Source organism: Tursiops truncatus, chromosome 4, assembly GCF_011762595.2.
Source record: "Tursiops truncatus isolate mTurTru1 chromosome 4, mTurTru1.mat.Y, whole genome shotgun sequence".
NCBI lineage: Eukaryota > Metazoa > Chordata > Mammalia > Artiodactyla > Delphinidae > Tursiops > Tursiops truncatus.
Window position 1 is genome coordinate 71135641 of NC_047037.1, and position 21919 is coordinate 71157559.

At 45.1% G+C, this 21919-nt stretch overlaps 1 long non-coding RNA gene across 3 annotated transcripts in view; it reads left to right on the forward strand.

Moving 5' to 3' along the window:
• The window catches only part of LOC109547797 (uncharacterized), a 127316-nt gene that overhangs the window by 24604 nt on the left and 80793 nt on the right, over nt 1-21919 (forward strand). For all 3 annotated transcript variants that reach the window (XR_012331474.1, XR_012331473.1, XR_012331475.1), the window contains one exon: nt 1456-1543. This is a non-coding gene — a long non-coding RNA (uncharacterized lncRNA). The remainder of the gene's footprint in view (nt 1-1455; nt 1544-21919) is intronic.

Here is a 21919-nt window from a genome sequence, read left to right on the forward strand (position 1 = left end):
AATGGATGTCCCTGGAGATCCCCTAACAATCTGAGCAAACCTGGGAGGAAGGTGTTGTCGACCCCAGAGGCTTCGTGTGTACCTGTCTCCTCTTTCCAAGTGTAACTGAATAAAGGCATTAGAGGATTTGATGGTATTTTCACGTCCCTTGTTATTCCTCTGAGGGGTTTCTTATCACACCTGTGATTTTGTATATATTTAATCTCTTCAGAGCCACAGGTGAAACATCAGTCCTGGAAAGCATGTTGATAGGACTCCTGTCCAGGCAGCACCAGAGGCCCCCAGCCTGGGTGTGAGGGCCCTGCTATGTATGCCTGTAATCCCAGTACTGGCCTCATTGGGGTCCTGATCACACTGAGCTGGAACTGTCCAGTTACTTGGCTCAGCTTCCCCCAAATGGACTACAGGTACCTTGAAAGCAGGGACAGCATCTTACCCGTCTTTGTACCCCTGCTCGGGGCATGGTGCTTGGTATTGGTGTGGACAGTGATGCTCAGAAACGAAAAAAAAATAAAGCTTGGTGAGCCCCTCACTTTATCTGTCTGCAGCACCTTCTCAGTGTATCCTCTCTACACGGTACCACACACAAGTAATTTCCTCCTTTGTGTCATAGGCTTTTGTAATTTCCTGCCTAATTTTGTCATCTTTCATATAACAGTGAAAATAAAAACATCCATCTAGAAATATCTCCTTGATTTCCATTTGCCAAATCAATCTCATCTCCCCCTACCAAATAAAAGGTCGTTACTTCTTGATCAAATGAAAAGATATTGTATGAATAATGGAATTATACTGTATAAAAATTTTATTAAGACAGGAGGAAAGTCCCTTAGTGGACAGCAGTCAATACCAGACTCTAGATTAAATCTGACAAATATTCTTTTCCTTGCCCTTGAGACAGTTGCACTGGAACTTGTTTTGAAGTTTTTATGATGAAATTTTAGATTCTCATCACAGAGAACTGAAGGTAAAGAGTTCCATTACTAGTTTTCTCTAACCACTATAGCCATTTGAGAGCCTGTTTAGAGTTGAGAGAATTTCTGAGTCACTTGCAAGAAATTTTCTTTGTCTGCATACTTTACATTCCAATAGAAGAGCTCTTAACTTTTCGTCAAAAGTGGTTTAAAGCATCAGCTGTAAGCCAATTATAATGACTTTTTTGTAGTTGTTCTTGATTTTCTTACAGAGGATAGCTGCACAGATTTGTGTTCAATAGACGTTTTCAAGTTTGTACTCTGTATAGAGCTTAGCATAGTACCTTACACTTGATCAATGTTTGTTGAATGACTAGGTGAATGAATGAATGATTAGATGGATATCTCTTACACAGAAGTGACAAAACATTCATTTATCCTAGAGAGTTCTTCCTTTGATGATGCTAATAGAACTCATAGATTTAGACTAATAGAATGTCAAAGATAAAACAATCTGGTTCGGTATTTTTTCACTTTTCAGATTACAAAAGCAAGGTTCAGAGAACCCCAAGATCACTTGGAACCCTCAAGAGGAATTTCAGGAAATTGTACCAAATATGAACCCTAAGGTAAGCATGGGTTTCCATGGCAACAGAACATGGGCTATTTCATTCCTTTCTGCTCTCTTTACATTTGTGCAATTCTCAGAAACTAGCTGGGATTCAGAAGTACATGAAAGACTAGTTCATCAAAACTCTTAAATACTTCTTGGATCTTTTTATCCACTAGTTACTATGGAGTGGAGTTCGGTATTCGGTGGACCAGAACATTCAGAGGGGTCTATTACCAATGCAAGGAGAGTGGAAAGAACTCTGGGTCCTGAGTCAGATGGGGCCCAGGCCCCAGCTCTGGAGCTATAGATCCTGAGGTGAATCAGGTCACCAAGCCCTGCCCTAATCCCTAAAGTAGAAGTGATAGCCACTGTTCCACCTTCCTCACTGGAGCTCGGAAGAGCCAATGAGAGAACAGATGTGAAAACGTTTTAGAACTTGTAAAGCATGCACTGTTCTCGATGTGTCCCTAGGGACAGAGTAACCAAGCAGATCCTTTGGAGCATGGGGGTGGAGGGCAACCCTGGGGTACTGTGCCTCCCTGCTCAAGAACTAAGAAATATAGGAAATTCACCTTCTGAGAGTCAAACCAGTGGTTCCCAACTTTTTCCGGTATAAGCCCTCCTTTTTATCATCAAAATCTTCCCCAGACCCGCTCCCACATGATATTTGTACTTACAGTATTTGTCGATTAAGAAAATACATACTGACCAAAAGCTATTATGAGTTATGTCCACTGTTTAATTGTTACATTGTATTAATAATTTTGACAAATACTGGTACTAGATTAAAGCAAACTGTGTTAGTTATTCAACCACCAAGCACTCACAGATTAGTTGGCTTCTCAAAAGACTTCCCTCTGCTCTCAAATCAGGAAATCCTGCATTGAACAGTGAAATGTAAATATAATGAACAGGTCAGAGGCAAGTAATACAATCATCTTAAGTGGACTCTGGCCCCAGGCTGAAGTCAGACTTTACCGATGACATTAACGTATCCAAAGAAACAAGGTGTTGTTTACAAGAAGACTTGGTTGCCAGTGGAAGCCAGAGGAGGTAGCTCCACTCAGATGAGGCAGCACCCTTGCAGCCCTGCCCGGGAAGATGTGCACTGACCTAGAGACTCAGTCTCAGGTCCTGGTAGAACAACTCCTTCTGTTCCACTCCAGGCTCAACTGAGTATCCTTGCTGCCAGCTGAGAGCAGCTGGACATCCTGACTGTTGTATTTCATTGCAGATGAATGTCTTGGCTGTAGATCATATAGCCATCCTAAGAGCTTGGGTAAGCTGAGACCAGCCCCGAGCAATGGCTGACAGGGCTGAACCTGGCCCTGAGGCCTGTGAGTAGTCTTGGGGCAGCCACCCTATTGGTCCTCACTTGGAGCATATCTTCTTTTTTCATTACCGCAAGCCATGATTTCTCAACCTCAGCACTACTGACATTTTGGATCCAATACTGCTTTGTCGTGGAGTGCTGTTTTGTGCATTGTAGTATGTTGAGCAGCATCCCTGGCTGCTCCCTAATATACAGCAGTAGCATCCTGCCCCTGCCCCTGCCCCCCCCACCCCGAGTTGTGACAACCAAAACCGTCTGCAGACATTGCCAAATATTCCTAGGCCAGGGGGAATGATGCCCCTGTTCCCCCGCCCAGTTGAGAACCACTGGCATGAACCATTCTAGTTAAATGTCTACAGGATGCAACCACATGGGGTTCTTCTCAAAGACTAGCTCATTCCCAAATTACAGTACCTTCAATTTATATACAGTGTCACCTTTATCCAAAAGATGTTAGAATTCTTAAAAAATCACTTTCAAGGAGCTTGTGTTAATTCAGAAATATGGTCAAGCTCCACTTCACTATAATGCAAAGGAAATAGGGATTCTGGCAGCTGAGTGAACTGAAACTTCCCTCTGATGCCCTAGTGATTCTAGGTCATTCTTCGGAACATCAACTGCTCCTTTTTTAAAAGTGTAATAGGGATGGATTGTGCTGACTAGGGGAGTCCCTGGAAGGTGTTGATATTTTGTTGATTTTAAAAATAAATCCTTGATTTGTTTGTTTGGTTTTTTTTTTGCGGTACGCGGGCCTCTCACTGCCGCGGCCTCTCCTGTTGCGGAGCACAGGCTCCGGACGCGCAGGCTCAGCGGCCATGGCTCACGGGCCCAGCCGCTCCACGGCATGTGGGATCTTCCCGGACCGGGGCACGAACCCATGTCCCCTGCATCGGCAGGCGGACTCTCAACCACTGCGCCACCAGGGAAGCCCCCTTGATTGGTTTTTGATTTCTTATTATTTACCTCTTCCTTCTTAAAACAGTACAAAAAAAGACATTTCAATTACCTGAGAAATTCAATTAGTTTTATGCACTAAATTGAGGATTTTTGCTAAAATGGTTCCAGATTTCCCTAAATAATTCTTCCACTGGAAATTCCTTCTTCTGAGAAGAGCATTCTCACCACAGTCAAACCCTTCAGCAGCATAGAGTTCATCACTGCTCCTACTTACACAGAGAAATTTCCACCTAGTTCTATTCAGGAGTGGGGTTTTCCCCCTTGGCCTCATCCCTGCTCCCCAGGCCATCATTTGCTGTTCCAGGCCTTATAAGCACTGAGAGCTGGTGCCCAGTGAGGGTTCACACTGAGCCCCACACTGAATGCCTCCACGGGCTCCCTTCTTCCCCCGCCCCTCCCCCATTTCAAGGACTCAGGTGTTTTCCCTCTTCTCATCCTGGCCCAGCTGCCTCTTCCTGCCTCCCCAAGCTCAGTTCTGTCTAGTCTCGGGGAGAAGAAAATCTGGTTCCACAAGCACTCTCTGAGCTTTTGTGTCTAAACCCAGATTCTGTGGTTTCCATATTTATTTATTGTTTCACTTATATATTTATATTTTTTTCAGATTATTTTCTATTATAGGTTATTACAAGATATTGAATATAATTCCCTGTGTTATATGGTAAATCCTTGTTTTTTTTTTATTTTATGTATAATAGTGTGTATCTGTTAATCCCATACTCCTAATTTATCCCTCTCCCACCTCCCTTTTCCCTTTGGTAACCATAAGTTTGTTTTCTATGTCCGTGGATTTTTTTTCTCTTTTGTACATAGATTCATTTGTATTATTTTTTAGATTCCACATATAAGTGATATCATATTATATTTGTCTTTCTCTGCCTAACTTACTTCACTTAGTATGATATTCTTTAGGTCTATCCATGTTGCTGCAAATGGCAATATTTCATTCTATTTTATGGCTGAGTAATATTCCATTGTATATATACATATATATATATATATACACATCTTCTTAAGCCAATCACCTGTTGATGGGCACTTGGGTTGCTTCCATGTCTTGGCTGTTGTAAATAGTGCTGCTATGAACATTGGGGTGCATGTACCTTTTCGAATTAGATTTTCTTTCATCTTTTCTGGATATATGCCCAGGAGTGGGATTGCTGGATCATATGGTAGCTCTATTTTTATTTTTTTAAGTACCCTCCATACTGTTTTCTATAGTGGTTGCACCAATTTACACTCCCACCAGCAGTGTAGGAGGGTTCCCTTTTCTCCACACCTTCTCCAGCATTTATTATTTGTAGACTTTTTTGATGATAGCCATTCTGACTGGTGTGAGGTGATACCTCATTGTGATTTTTTTTTTTTTTTGATTTGCACTTCTCTGATAATTAGCAATGTTGAGCATCTTTTTACATGCCTGTTGGCCGTCTATGTTTCTTCTTTGGAGAAATGTCTATTTCAGTCTTCTGCCCATTTTTGGTTGGGTTGGTTTTTTTTGATATTGAATTGTATGCACTTGTGTGTATTTCTCTCAGTGTGGACTAGAGTGCCCTTGTGTACCAGTGAGAAGCAGAGCAAAAGGGAAATATACAGGGTACCTCTTGGAGATGTAACCCTGTCTTGTGTCTTACCAACTATTTGAGACAGAAATGAAGATGAAAAGGGGTAATGATCAAGGCAGCCCTGCACAGGAAGCCCGTTCCCATGCAAGCTACGTAGAGACTCAGGATGGCTGGGGCCTTGAACTCCATTTTTTTTTTTTTTTTTTTTTGCTGCACCACGTGGCTTGTGGGTTCTTAGTTCCCCAACCAGGGATCGAAACTGTGACCCCTACAGTGGAAGCACGGCATCCTAACCACTGGACTGCCGGGGAATTCCCCAATCTTTTAGTCTTTTCCTGCTGGGGAAAAGGGGAAAAAAACCCTGCTTGGGGTTAAAGAGAGCCTCTTTGGGGTCCCTGAGTTATAAAGGTAGAGGTTCTGAGTTTGAGACCTTGCAAATCACCCCCAGTGAGAAGCCTGCTGGGAGGAGGAAGTGCAAGCAGGCTAGCCCTCACTCAAGGAGACCCCTCTAATGAGAGATGGGGAACCCATCGCAGTGGCAGCTGTTCTCCACCTGGCCAAGGCCTCCCATGACAAGCAGGAAAATAGGGGAACCTGGTCTAACTGTGAGGCAGGGGGTAAGATAAAGGCTTGCCTTACAAGTGCCCTTCTCTCTTTCCCCAGCAGGGTGGGCTGGGTGCCAGCACAGACACCCAGCAGCTGCTGCCTGCCCTATGGTGCCTTTGTGCACAAGACACATACTGTAGTCTTTGTGTGGAAAAGCCCCACCCAGGGCACCTGACACTGAAAGTGAAGCACCCATGGTATTTCAGCCTGGCTCAGCTGCTCAGCTGGGTGCCTTCAGACTGGTACAAACTGCACGGTCTTTCCTGCTGTGGCCCTGCTCACCCCAGTGAGAAGTAAGGAGACCCAATTTATGAAGCCTACTGGATGCCAGATACTACACACACACACACACACACACACACACACACACACACACAATTTCATTTAATCACCTCAACCATCATGTGAAGTAGGCATTTTTATCCCCATTATAAAGATGAGGTAACTAAGGTTTAGCAAGGTTAAGCAACTTGCCCCAAATCACCCAGCTAGGAAGACTTTTTTTTGAGTCTTCACAGAAAGGAACTGATCTGGAGGCTGTGAACAGCCTGCTGTTTCCCACTGCTGCTCTCCCTGGGAAATTGTGGATAAGCAGTGACCCAGGCAATGAAGGACTAAGAATCACACTGAGGACATAAGAGATTTCACCTGCCTCCTCAGACAGGAACGCAGGAAAGGGCTTTGCCTGGGAAGGTCTATTAGGGCAGTTCTCAGAGTGAGGCAGGACCGGCCACCTAGCATCTCCTGAGAAAAATCACTGCTCTCTTCAGAAATGCAAATTTTTTGAGATTAAAAAAAAAAAAATCTCAACTTTGCTTCTCATCTGTAATTTTATAATGATCATCCTATTTCCTAGTTGACATATGCAGCAATAAAATAGCTGGAAGGTCAGTCAGGGGCATCAAGGGGTGGCGGGGAGGAAAGTTGGGGAATTTCGTGTCCTTCTCTGAATCAAGTGTGGGGTAGAAAGGAACCCCAAGAGGGAGGAGAGGTGGTAGCAGCTGCAAAGGAAAGACCACGCTCCCTGGGTCTGTAGGAGGAAAGCGGTCCCCAGAGAGAGCAAAAGGGGGAGAGGGGATGTCGGGGGTGGTCCTCTGCTGGGCACCGTGCGTGTCCATCTCCGCCGCAGGCCTGCAGCGCTGAGTGTGAAGAGCTGTGCTGAGCCCTGCATCCGGTCGGAAGTACAAGCCTGCAGCTCCTGGCTCGGGAGGCTGCAGCTGCTCGGGGGATCTGCACAATCAGAATTCTCCTAGCGCTTCGTGCCCGCAGGAATCTAGTCACGTGGTGGATGTGGTGCCTGGAGCTGGGGGTCAATGAGAGCTCAGTCTGCGAGAAAAAGCGTTCGTTCCCTCTGAAAAAGCATTCCTTCCCTCTGAGACATATCCTGCTTCACTATGCACTGCTGGGCTTTTCCTCACAGGAAACCTCACCACCTGCGGGAAAAGGCTCCGGCCGGTGACCCAGGCCAGGTTGCTGGGCTCCCCCGGACGCGCGAGTCTCAGGCGCATGCGTGGTGAGCCGGGACGAAGGGAAGCACTTTCCCTTCAGACTAGGATTTTTTTTTTATCAGAGGCTCGTTATTGGTACCTCCATCTCCTTTAATTCATTTTCCTCTCTACCACAAGGCTGACTTCTCACCAAGCTAGGATCTCATTCCTGAATAACTGTAGGGCGAGAGCTTTAGAGAGATCATTTCCCTCCTCCCCTACCCCTTTGCCAAGGATCTGTAATTAATTAAGAGGGCTAAAGCTTTCATTCGAATTTCCTGAGTCAAAACCAAGGCTTTGTTATTTCTGGGTTGCGGTGGGGGGGGGGGGTCCGAAGAAGGAGCAGATTTACCTCTCTTCGACTTCCTCCAGGTCTCTTGATGGGAAGGCATTTCGTAGTCATTTAGGCTCACATCGGTGATGTAAATCTTCTAGATACTCTCCCTCCAGCCCACTCAATCCCCCTCTGCCGAATGACATGCTGGACCCAAGATCTCGCCCAATTTGAGCCTCCCCAGATCCAGCTTGTTCTTATTATCGATGAACCTCCCTCCACACCCAGGACCAACAATTCCCTACTTTCAGAGGGAATTTGGTTCCTCCCTGTTGTTTTCCATTTTGTTTTGTGCTGCTGCTTTTTGTCCTTCCTCAAAAAACCCCTCATTCCTGTCAGAGACCTGTCAGAAATCACTTCTGTCCTATGTAATGGGCACAGATGTCTTGTCAGAAATCCGGGCTCTCCTATCAGCAATCCCTGTTTTCCTGTCAGAAATCACTGTTGTGGTCAGGAATCACCCCTCTTCCTTTAAAAATCACTGTTCTGAGAAAAATCACCACTCTTCAGAAATCCTTGTTCTCTTGTCAGAAATGCACTAATATCCTGTCAGAAGTCAACATTTTCTGTCAGAAATCCCTGTTTTCCTGTCATAAACCATTGCTCTCCTGTCAAAAATCCCTGCTCTCCTGTCAGAAATTCCAGCTCTTCTGACAGAGATCCCTGTTTGTTGTCAGAAGTCATTACTTTCCCACTGGAAATCGCTGCTCCTTGCCTGATCCTTCTGTCCACAGGATATTCAGAATTGTTTGTCACACTTTGACATTGATAGCTTTCCTGTGACTTCCATCCTGCTGGCTGTTCACACCTGTTTTGCTGCATCTCTTGAAGCTCAGCTCTGGGTCCGGAAGCAGCCTGGGCCAGGGGGAACTGCACTGGGGCATCCACGGTCTCATGTGCCCCTCTTGGCTGATTACAGACAAGTCATTTTTGCTTGCTGGGCCTTTTCCTCATCTCTTTGTTAGGGATGATAATATCACCATTCTGCCTGCTTCACAAGGTTATTTACTTTATTTATTTATTTAAAAATTAATTTTTATTGGAGTATGGTTGCTTTACAATGTTGTGTCGGCCTCCCCTGCATAACAAAATGAATCAGCCGTACACATACAGATATCCCCTCCCTATGTATAAAATTGACAACGGATGGGCACACACGGTATAGCACAGGGAACTCTACCTAAGGTTATGTACTTTAGATCAGTGACGGTTCTGACTTTCAGAAAGCCGCTACCTTATTCGAGCCAACATCTCTCTTCCTATAATTTTTGTTCACAGAGCAAGTCTAATACTTGTATGCCACAGCCTTTCAACTCACCTCTAAATCTTCTCTAACCCAATGGAAATGACCACAGTGCTCTAACATCCAGATGAAACCTGCTCAGTTCCCTGTGTAACGTGGTTTCCAGACCTGTTGCCAGCCTGGCCACATACAACACCCCCCCGAAGACATGTTCTATCATAGTTTGTTTGGGTTTCCCTAAAAGTGTGGTCTGAGCAACTTAGGGGAAGCAGGATTACTACCTCTCTCCTTCTAAAACAGATTATTAATGTGGCCCAAGATTGCATTAGCTTTTGTATCATTTACCAAATAGAATCTTCCCAGCCAAAAGCTCCATTTGTTCAATAAGTCTTTTTTTTTTCCCCATTAGAGGTTTGTAATTTTCTTTGAATAGATTTTTGCATGTCCTTTTAGGTTAAATGCAAAATACTTAATGTTTTAGATTCTTCAGGGAATGAGCACACTCTCTCTCTTTTTTCCATTGTATTTCTTTCTAGTCCTCAACACTGGAATCTAGAAATGGTATTGATTTAATTTGAATCTTATAATCTGCAATGTTGCTGAACAGATTTGTCATTTCTACTAATATTTCTAGATTCTCTGTCTCTTTCTTGGAGGGCATGTCCATTCTCTCTTATAATGTGGAAAGCTTTATTTATGGGAAGACACAGCAGTACTCCAAGCTGTAGCATTTTTTTTTTTTCCCTAGGAAACACTAAAAATGGGTGACAGCACCCTCTTCAGCAGGAGTGTTGCTGGCTATACCTAAAAGAGTATATCGTAGTACAAGGAAATGAGGACGACATTATTAGATGGGTAATCTTTAATTAATTCTGATTTCTATTTTTAAAAGTAAATCATTCAATAACTTTGGTAATTCAACCATTAATAGCAACAAATTACTTACCACATACTTCACAACTGAGCACCGATCACACCAAAGTTGGGATGATGATTAAAACAGGCTTTTCACTGAACTGTACACTTTTAGAATGGTGAATTTTTAAAGTATGATTTTTTTCCAAAAAAAATAATCAGGAAAAATTAAAAGCATAGGCTGTGGAGACAAATATTTTGAATTTATATCCCATCTCTGCCTCTAACAGGCCCCGTGGCCTTGGGCAATTACTTAATTTCTGTAAGTCTCAGTTTCAACCTATGTAAAATGGGATTATGAATTGCTCCTCCTCCATTCCCCTGATAAAAGACCCTCTCCTCCCCCATATGGAGATATGGAGTGGCCAAAGTATCTCATTTTCCTAGATATAATGATAAGTGCAGATGTGCTCACATAACCCAAAGAGCATCCGTTGAGGTCTTGAAGAGGGCTCGTGTGGATGTCAGGTCAGAATAGAGCTCTTTCCTTCTGAAATTATAAACTGTAAGGCTCACGGGAATCACAGCTACTGGGGCTCATCTTTTCTATCACATGGAAAGAATATAGTAGAGAGTGAAGCTTACACAGAGGAGGTGGAAGGAGAGAGAACTTTTTGATAATATCGTGTGAGCACATGGATCCAGCCTACCCAGAAACTAGACAGCTCCTGGTATTTTCGTTCATATGTGCCAATAATTCCCTTTTTTCTTTAGCTTGTATGAGTTGGGTTTCTGTCGTGAGCAACCCAAAGAGGCCTAACATAGAAGTCTATTTGATAAGGCTGCTGTGAGAATTGTTTGTGGTAACACATGTAAAGCACCCAGTGCTTTTATAGAACATGTACTCAAAAATTGAAACTTACCGTTATCATCGTGATCATCAATATGCAATAGATAGGGACGGTTTTGTGTCTGCTTTGTCCCCTGCAGTAGCTAAGACAGTACTAAGTATAAAGAGTTCAATAAACATATCCTTAGCAAGAAATTTATATCTTTCCCTTAATATGGAATTTAAACATGAATTAATCAGAATTTTTCTCTGCTTTCTAGTCTTAGGAGATAGAGACAAATCAACAAAATGGAAAGAGTGCTGAACTGGGGAGCAAAAGACCAAGGTTCCAGTTCTGACAATGTTTTTCACATACTGAGTGCCCTTCCCCTCTCTGGGCCTTGGTTTCTCCATTTGTCAAGTTAGGCTACTGGGGCTACATGATGTTAGTCCCTGATGAGCTCTAAACCTGAGATTTAAGAAAAAAGAGCAGGGAATTCTTTTAACACCCCATGATTTCTGAGGGTTAAAACAAATTCAATCTCACACACCCTTTTTGCATCCCTCAGTGATACATGATCAGGGAAGTTGCGGTACTTGCTGATGACCACTTGCAAGATTCTGTGATTTTGTGTAGGAAGATGCGAGGAGGTTCAGGACTCTTCACTCGCTAACATAGAAACGTTGCAAAATGCATTTTAGAATGATTTTCAGCCACATGGCCTGAAATATAATTTAATATCCAGAAAAATATCAATGGAAACAATATGTTTCATTCATCAAGCATTCATTTAGGCCTTCTAGACACATACTGTGCCAAGTACCAGGGAAACATAGGATCTAAGACCCAGTTCCTGAGGTCAAGGAGAGCAAATCTTGCAAGGCTGTTTCCTGAATGTCTCGTTCATCAAGATTTCACTGGAGTTCAGATGCAAATAGAGATTTTGCTAACCTGGGTGTCCACTGTGTGCCAGGCACTAGGTAGACAAGTTTGTGTACATCGTCTGTCACTGAGCTATAACTTTCCTGCACTTCCACCTCCCAGAAACACTGCTCTGGCTGAGGCCAGAGACAAGAGCCATGGTGACTGATCCTCCCTTCACAAGGAGGCCCTGACCCTCCCAGCCTCGTCCTCTCTCATCCTGGCTGTCTGATCAGAAATGAAGCTTCACTCTGTAGTGGAGCCTGGAGCTGTGGTATGTACAGCCATCTGAAGCCCTCACTTTGTGGAAGATGTGAGACATCAATTTTTACTGAAGTATTGGGGGGGGCATAATTTTTTATGTTAAAATAAGTATTGATAGATCATGGAACAAATTTAAGATTCATTCATTTTTTTCCAAAAAATATTTATTGAATGCATACTGTGTGCCAGGCCTTGTCCTAAGCCCTGAGGATTGAAAGATAAATATACAGTACACAGTAAAAAAAAAAAAAATCCCTGCCCTCATGGGGCTCACACTCTAGTAGAAGGAAATAGACCAAAACACAAAACAAAACAAAAACCACCCCATAATATTTCAGATGCTGACAAGGTCTATGGAGAAAAGTAGAGCAGAGAAGCGGACTTCAAAACAATGTCCAATTTGCAGAGGATTGCTTCAGGCTTCACCGTCTGATTCCTTGGGGCTCCTCCTTGCCTCGGCCACAAGGTTGCCTGGGCAAGGGATGGGGGTTGAGAGTTGAGGGTTGGTGGGGATAAGCAGGAGATGAGCTGGCCTAAGAGATGCATCTTGCGCATATCGACGCAAGGAGAGTTGATGTGGAGGGAAGGGAGGCACCCAGTGGTGCCTCATGGCCCAGAACCCACACCCTATGGGACCCCAGTCAGGGCTTGAGCAGACTTCTGTCTCCATATTTCTACCTCACTCAGCATGATCCCCACTCGAGTTTCTCCGAAGCCCAGATGGCTGCTCTGGGGAATTTCCTTCAGTTGCTCCCTCACTTTCACTCGTCAAACTTCATCAGCAATTCCCCAGGCTCCGCCCCAAGCCCTTGCTCTTTTGGCCAAAGGCAGCCCTGCTCTGTCACCATCCCACCTCCTATGCCTACAGAGGTTTCCAGTGTGCTGAACACTCGCCTGGCCACACACGGTGGTGGTTTCTCATGCCTCACTCTTACAGGGCAGAGAGAAGGAGGCACATCAGAGGAGTCGAGCTTGATGAGCAGCGGGGTGGGGGAACGGTCCTGCCGCATAGGACAGACACCGCAAGCCAGTGCTTCTCAGCCTTGACGATGCCCCAAAGTCAGTCGTGTATGGACTTGTTAAAACAGAGACCTCTGGGCCCTGCCCCCAGAGTTTCTGATTCAGTAGGTCTGGGATGGAGCCCCAGAATCTGCGTGTCTGACAGGATCCAGGTGGCCCTGGTGCTGCTGAAGCCGAGCGCACACTGAGATGCAGGACTCTAGGCCAGCCGGTGAGGCGTGCTGCGTCTGCCCTCTGCGCTCCAGCCTCCTCTTGGGCCCTTCCCTACCCTCTAATTTGTGGACCCTTTTCCCTCTCCACTTTCTTCCCTTCCCTGGCCATCTGATTTTCTCTCTCACTCTAAAAAATGCCCTTTGGAGTGTGATCTGAAAAAAAATTCTACTAAGTTGCAAATGGCTGGCCATAACTATCATCCCTTCCAGGAATATTTGAATTTTGAAAGTCAAATAAACTCCAAAGCTAAATAAATAAAACTCTGATGGTGGAGTTCAGGGATCAGCTAGTGAATAGCGGCTGTGTTTGGAGGCTTAGAGCCTCTGAAACTGTGTAGGTGGCAACTCATCTTACCTCCCGCTGGGTGCCTCTGGGGGAATGGCTCTCGCCCAGCCTGGCTAAGAATTGAAATTCTATGTCCCTCTTCTCCAGAAGCAGTGAGGCAAAGATGCCACTGCGGAAGAGGAGAACAACTACCAGCAATAATTAAATCCCTCAAGGAGACAGGATTCTCAGTGTCTTTTGTGTTTTGGGAGTGTCTCTTGCTTTGGTGGAAAGAAAGAAAATCTGTTTTGACAGGCTCTGCTTCTCCTGCTGAGAGAGCCCCCTATGTAGTTGTAACAGGGCCTGGGTCTTTCTTTGAAAAATAAATTGACCAGAATTTTGAAAAGTAAGGTCATGGCCCCTGCCCCAGGTTTAGAAAGAAAGAGTGGGCAGGCTTAGAAGATGTAGGGAGGGCTTCCTGAAGAAGAGGCTGGAAAAGAAGGTGCGTGGAAGGAGGTCAGCCGTGGCCAAACTGCTCATCTGTCCAGAATCTCACCCCTGGGTGCTTGCCCTCCAATCCAAGAGACGTCTCTTGGCCTCACTGCCTCTCGTCCTTCTCCTGAGAAGCAGTCATTTCCCAGAGAGAGTGGGAATTCTGGCAGAGAAGGAGCAGAAAGGAGGAGCAGGGTCTTTGGTGGGCCATAGCGGGTCGTCCCTCCAAGCTGACTTGACGAGGGCAGCCATGTGGCAAGGTGGGCAAGCACCAGCCCGGCAGCCAGAGGCCTAGCTTCCTGTTCTTGGGTGGCCTGGCTCAAGTAATTGTGTCTCCACCGCCCACTGAAGAGTTCATTGAGATGATCTTTAATATCGCTTCAGCCCCTGAAATTCCACTACCTCTTCTCCCATCACCATCTGCCGTGAGAGGTGCTTCAGGGAAGAGTTAGTGCATGTGGACCCACTAGTCAGTGCATGGATGACAGTCACTTTTTTCATCTCTTCTCTTGGCCTCAGATGGAATTACACAGAAGGACGTGTCTGCTGCAAAGAGTTTCTCTGATCTGTCTTCAATGGCTATTTCTGAAGCCACATTACACACTGGGAAACCTCCCCATTTTCTCCCCTGTGCTCCACTTCTTACCATTCTTGTTGGTTTTGCACAAGGAACTCTGCGGCGATCCCAACTGCCCTTGTCTGCCCCTGAGAAATACTGTTCCACGGTGTCCTTGAGGGCTCAGGTTGGAAGAAGCAACCAGAGTATGATTTTGTTTCATGACATGTAACTTTGGTAACATGCCTATGTAAGTGTGTGTGTGTGTGTGTGACACAAAGACTTAGGCTGGAGGCATTATAACCTGGCAGTGAGCTCAGGTTTTGGAGTCATACACACCAAGGTTTAAATCCTGCCTCTGCCACTTATTAGTTGCATGACCTCAATCAAACTGCCAAACTTTTCTAAGCCTCAGTTTACTTATATGCAAATTGATTATATGCACCCCAGGAGTTTTCTGGGGACTTTCTGCCTCTCCAAGCATAAAATTTGTTTCAGAGTTAATTAGAAGGTTCCATCAGTGTCGTGAGCATGCATCCTTTCTGGTGGATAGTAGCACTTCTTTCTACTGATGCTACCTCATTGGGGGCCACCATCCTGTACCCCTGAAGACACCTGGAATCCTAAGCCATAGTCCCCCAGATAGGCTGTGACATTCAAGAGGCAGCTGAGTGGAAGAGGCCCCTCTTCTCTTGGCCCGCTGGCCCTTCAGCCCCCATAAGATCACACACAAGGCACAGGCAGATTTCCTTCCTGAAGGATTAGGCCATCTCCAGAGAGTAGGAAAAGAACCTAGAGCACTAGTTTATTTGGACTTCTTCCTGAAGCTCACAAGGAAAGACTTTGATCTTCTTAAGGAGGGCCCTTGGATGCCCCAACTCCCATGGACCTCAAGGCACACTGTCATCTTTGGTCTGTACAAGTCCCTGCTCCTGTGTTCATTCCCTTTTTCCTCCGTGCACACCTCCCATTCTCCTTCCCTTATAGGCAACCATGGATTTAGCCTATATCTTTTTGTGTATTTCCTGTGTTGTGTTTTTATTTTATGTAAATGGTGCTGTGTCACATGCACGTTCTTTTTCTCCCTTCTTCCCCCCGCACTGTGCTTTTAAAATCTGTGTGCGCTGCTCTGTGCACTTCGAGCCGGCTTTCCCCTCTCTCCCTCCACAGTGGACTCTGGGTGACCTTCAACTTCCTTGCCACAGATACCAACGCTGCACTGAGCTTCCTCTGACAGCAGTTTCTCCTTCTCCTGACCTGACTCACGTGCTCTCAGATTTGTCGACGCCATCTCTAATCTCTGAGTCCAGAACACATAAAGCATGCTCTCTCTGGGTCCTTGTTACCGTGAAGACCCCGGTAACACCCAGGTGGCAGAGAAATGAGCATTGATATTTGTGCTCCCTTGTCTCATAGAGCCCTCGGGGAGGATGCTCTAGACCTGTGGTCCTAGACAATAGGAGCCTCTTATGTGAGTTTTCGTATCAGGCCTATTTCTTCTTTCAACTGGTTGACTGTTTAAAGAAAGCTCAGAAACAGTAGAGTCTAAACCCATAATGAAAACATCCTTCGTTAGAAATGTATTTATCCTGTCCTTGGGATCATGCTCAGGAGAGTTTGGTTTCTTTTGGGGTGGGGGAAGTAGGGGTTTGGGGAGGCACAGGGAGTCTTGCTGGCATCTCAGAAGAGCTACACTTGATGTTCATGGCTGCTCTGGGATCCTCTGGGGAAGGGCAGTGGCCTCAATTAAATTCTTTCATCAGAAATTCCTTTCTACTCAAGAAAGTCTCAGTGATTTGCCAATTCCTTCCAAAGCCTTAACAGGATTAAATACTGTTCACTGAATGGTGTCTATTATTACTGGGCAAAGTTTCATAGACTTCCTGACTTTTTTTAATCCTTTTATCCTTCTTCTTTACTCTGGCTACTTCTTCAGTCAAACTGCCTCTTCTTGGGGGTCCAGAGGTGCTGCACGAGACTCAAGGGGCACAGTACAGGAGCCTTCACCGCCCCTCACTCCCCGCCCCAGCCCTGCCTCCATAGCCCTGGGCTATTGGCTTGTATGGCCCTGATACTGGCTTGACTTATGGCCTCAGTGTTCTTGTTAAAAAAAAAAAAAGGAGAGTGTTGGAGAGTTGAGGCTTTCTGGCTCTTGTGTCTCTGATTTTACGAAGGTTTCGGTATTCCTTGGCATTTCTAACATGTAGCAACTTCTGCCTTCTCCCTCCCCACATCAGCAATGACTCCCAACCCTCAAACTGCTGTGACCACAGCCCTTGGGACCCCAATTCTCCATCATTCCCTCCTGCCTCTCTGAGGCAGGAGCCCCCAGCCCTCTCTGAGGCCCTTCTCCATTTCTTACCTCTTTCTCCCTGCTCATTCTCATATTCCTTTTCTCAAGGAATTCCCATCCTTCTCTACTCTCCCTCATTGAAGTGACAGTTGAAGGCATGCAGGGTTTCTCCCTTTTTTCCCCAACCCTCCCTATGGTCCCACAATCCCCCCAGGGGTTCTTGTCAGGTAAGTGGAACCTGGGTGTACTTTGAAGGCCCTAGAATCTTTATCTTGGAATCATCCCAGATTCTTGAGGCTCTTCTGGATCAGGAATCATCTGTGCTACCCTAGAGCTCTCACTGTCATGCCAGGATCTCAGGCTACCCCAAGATCCTCTATGCTTCCCCAGACATGTTTCATAGGCGAGGAGAAGACAGGGACCAGCAAATCTCCCCCATGGAAGACTGACATGCTTCTTGACCTTTCCCCAGTCACATCAAGCCCATGGGGATTTACTGTCTTCTAAGAGAGTTGGGCTACCAGCTCTGCTTCAGACTCATTCATGCATTCTTTCACGTATCACTCATTCATCTGACACCGGGGAAATAGCTCAAGGCTGCTGAGATGGATACACTGCAGAGCCCTGGGCCTCCAGAGCTCACAGTCAACGGGGACACACAGATGGTAATGGATGGAGACTTGCAGACAGGTTCCACCCCCTTCTACCACACATGGTTCTTTCTCCTGAAGAGTGGGGACCAGAGGACAGGTTGGGGCTGGGGAGAGTTTGACTGAAGCTCTAATTTACCTAAGTTATCATCACTCAACTGCAAGGTTGCTCACAAGTACATTCGTTCCCCTAGACACAGTGGCATACACAAGAGAGCATGAAAATCAATAGGATAAAAAAGGCAGAGGATTTTGCAGTGATAAATAGGCATGTTTATCAACTTGCCCTTCTGTTGGAGTTTTCTCCTTGCCTTCCTTTTCTCTAAATTTGTCTGCAGTTCACAGGGGAGGGTAGGAAGCTGGAAGACAGCCCTGAGAGGACTCATCTTAGCACACGTGGGGATCCTACTGTGGCTTTGTACAAGCCAAGCAGGAAGATGTGTTTTGTGCTTGATGGTACCAACTGAAGTACTCTTTCAAACTTGGTGTTATCTTGGAACCACGTCCATTTGCTAGATGTCAATTTTTAAAAGAGTTCTAAAGACACTCAATATTTTTTGGTGTCACTGGTAGTCATAACACTAGGCCATACTTTTATGAAGCTTCAGATAGAGAGCAAATACTCGATAAATATATGTAGTACAGTTGCAAGTCTGTACACACCACTCAGACATGAAGAGGAAATGCAGGATTTTTTCCATGACTGATCTAATCTTTCTCATGAATCCTGTCCCTGTTGTATAGTAAAGGGAGTAAAGATAATGGTAACTTGCCAGTCAAGAGTAGCTCAGTCTGTTCCAGTTTTGAGAGGCTCATGGGGCTAAATGCTTAGAAGTTCTGATGTCTTTCCCCTCCCCCGTCCCACCCAAAGGTGGTGGCTGTGGCCCTGGAGCTCTTGCTTGTCATGTGCTGGCCTCTAGGCCCTGTGGGTTCCTATTGCCAGCCAGGTGTCTGACGAGTTTCTGGCTTCCACAGAGACCTTGTGGTTCAGTCAGGGCCCAGGGTACCCTGCTGGCTCACACCCTCTGAGTCTCAGCCACTTTCCCCATCTGCCCTGAGGCCTTTGATGTGGGCTCACTCTGTCCCTTTCCCGGAGACCCCTGTCGGGCCCACTCACTTGTACCTCAGCTACCATCTCTATTTTCCAAGGGGCATATGGGGACTTAGGGGCCCTTCCATGGCTCCTAAGCCTGGAGTCAGGCCTGAAAGCACTAATGCTGGCCATTGTTTGAACTTTTCAGCTCTTAATGCGACTTCTTCCTGTTAGTATGGGGAACAAGCTGATTCCCTCACAGGGGACCACCATGGAATGAAAGGCTCATAAAAAATCTTTGCTTTTGGCTTTCCCCCAAAGCCATCTAGCATCTCCACCTGCCTGGATTCAAACTTGGGGGATAAGGTAAACTATAAACTTCCAACCTGATTAATTCCTTCCACAATTTTCATCTCTTTTCCTTCTCCAACTGCCCCCTGGAGCAGGAGGGGGAGGACCCCCACCACTTCATCTTATATCATATCCTCCAACTTCCATAGGGCAGCACCTTCATAGCCTGGCCATCATGATGAAAGTAGGGCTCTTCTCTATGCTGTGGAAGGAGTTAGGAGGTGAGGCCCCCAGGCTTGGCCTTTGATATGGGAGTTGCCAAACAACCAGGAACTAAGGATAAAAATGCACTGTTTTACCATCCCCTAAATTTCTCCATTACATTTTATATTTACGTATGAGCCCTAGTCTTTCTCTAGATTAGCACTGTTGCTTAGGAAGACATAAAGATTAGGCTGATAATATGTTTTTTAAATTATTAAAAGTCATCTATTGCTTGTAGATTTTTTGATGATGGCCATTCTGACCAGTGTGAGGTGATACCTCATGGTAGTTTTGATTTGCATATCTCTAATAATTAGTGATGTCGAGCATCTTTTCATGTGCCTCTTGGCCATCTGTATGTCTTCTCTGGAGAAATGTCTATTTAGATCTTCCGCCCATGTTTTGATTGGGTTGTTTGTTTTTTTATATTGAGCTGCATGAGCTGCTTGTATATTTTGGAGATTAATCCTTTGTCAGTTGCTTCATTTGCAAATATTTTCTCCCTTTCTGAGGGTTGTCTTTTCATCTTGTTTATGGTTTCCTTTGCTGTGCAAAAGCTTTTAACTTTAATTAGGTCCCATTTGGTTTTTTTTGTTTTTATTTTCATTACTCTAGGAGGTGGGTCATTTCAAAAAGACACATGTACCCCAAAGTTCATTGCAGCATTGTTTACAATAGCCAGGACATGGAAGCAGCCTAAATGTCCATCGGCAGATGAATGGATAAAGAATATGTGGTACATATATACAATGGAATATTACTCAGCCATAAAAAGGAACGAAATGGGGTCATTTGTAGAGATGTGGATGGACCTAGAGTCTGTCATACAGAGTGAAGTAAGGCAGAAAGAGAAAAACAAATATTGTATATTAACGCATACATGTGGACTCTAGAAAAATGGTACAGCTGAACCCATTTGCAGGGCAGGAATAGAGACGCAGACATAGAGAATGGGTGGGGTGGACACGGGGTGGGGGTAGGGAGGGTGGGATGAATGGGGAGATTAGGATTGACATATATACACTACCATGTGTAAAATAGATAACTAGTGGGAACGTGCTGTATAGCACAGGGAGCTCAGCTCAGTGCTCTGTGATGACCTAGTTGGGTGGGATGGTGGGGGTGGTAGGGAGGGGATATAGGTATATGTATGGCTGATTCACTTCATTGTACAGCAGACACTAACACAACATTGTAAAGCAATTATACTCTAATTAAAAAAAAAAACCTTGTTCTTTGGCCTTAGACAAATCACTCAATTTTAAAGTTACATTATTCCTCATAAGAAAAAAAAATGGAGGGACACTCTACAAAACACCTAACCAGTACTCAAAACTGTCAGCGTCATGAAAAAAAAAGAAAAGTGGGAAACTATCATAGACCAGAGGAGAGTAAGGAGACATAAGGACCAAACACAATGTGGTTTCCTGTCTCAGATTCTGGAACAGAAAAAGGACACTAGTGGAAGAACTCGTGAAATCTGAATAAAGTCTGAAATTTAGTTAAAAATAAAATAAAATAGAGGCTTCCCCGGTGGCGAAGTGGTTGGGAGTCCGCCTGCCGATTCAGGGGACGTGGGTTCGTGCCCCGGTCCGGGAGGATCCCACATGCCACGGAGCGACTGGGCCCGTGAGCCATGGCCGCTGGGCCTGCACGTCCGGAGCCTATGCTCTGCAGCGGGAGAGGCCACAGCAGTGAGCGGGCCGAACCACAAAAAAAAAAAACCATAAATAAAATAAAATAAAAAGTCATCATGCTGGGGAAGGGGGAGGAAAATAACAAGACATGGTCTCTGACCGGAAGGAATGATGACAAATGTAAATAAGTAACTGACCCGCAACCGGAATTTGTAAGTGCTTGAGGGGTGCGGTGCAACGGCCAAAGCAAGAGTGTTTTCAGAGGACTTGGTGTGCCTTGGACATGATGCAAGTAGAAGGGCGTTGAGGTCACAGATGACTAAGCTCTCAAGACTGGATTCAGGAATATGGAGGTTTTTGAGGAGGATCTGGTTCCATTTTGTACCCTGTGCTGCTAGAACTATAATTCCGATTGCTGAGCACACACTAGGCCTGGTTTCTGAGTGCTTTCTGGAGTTCAGTGCACCTCATGGGCTGCTGCATGAATTTGTGCTCTATGTGCCTGACCGGGTTCTAATTAGACACTAAGTTTGTAGAGAAACTTGACTCTTTCAGAGTTTGCCCAAGGGAAACAAATGCCTTCTGAAAATGGGGCTAGCCCGTGGAATGTCTCCAGAGGTTACATCTCCTTTTCCCTAGCAAACTGATCCCCTAGCCACCCTCACCATTGCCAGCAGCAGCAATAGCTACAGCTACAACTATCATGGATTATGGAGAGACAACAGAGTTCCATGCCAAGGAGGGTCCAGGATGCGAGAGGATACACTCTTTAGGAGCTGATAGTGAGGCTGGGAGGCTCTGGGCACTCGGGGGCACATTAATGCAGCAAATATTTATTAGGTGCCTCTATATACTAGGCTTTGTTCTAGGCATTGAGAATAGAGTGGTGAGAGAGACACAGGAAAGTGCTCTGATCCACATCACATTCATAGATAATGTAAAAAATAAATAAGTAAAAAACTATAAACCAGAACTATAAAAATATCAGAGACTAGTAAGTACTACACAAAATATTGAATTAGAGTGATAGGCTGAAGAGAAGTGGGTGGTCTCTTTGGAGGAGCTGGTCAGGGAAGTTCAGCAAAATGTATAATACTTCTTGTGGGTATCTGAATTGAACACAAACGGCCCTATAATTATTACTGGAGTAAATTGTGTTAATTGTCTCCACATGCCCTGGAGCATTTATATGTATTATTTCTGACATCTACAGTTTATTAAGTATAGCAATAATTTAATAACAGGCCATACATCTTGTTTTCTTCTAAGCTTTATTAGATTGGATTA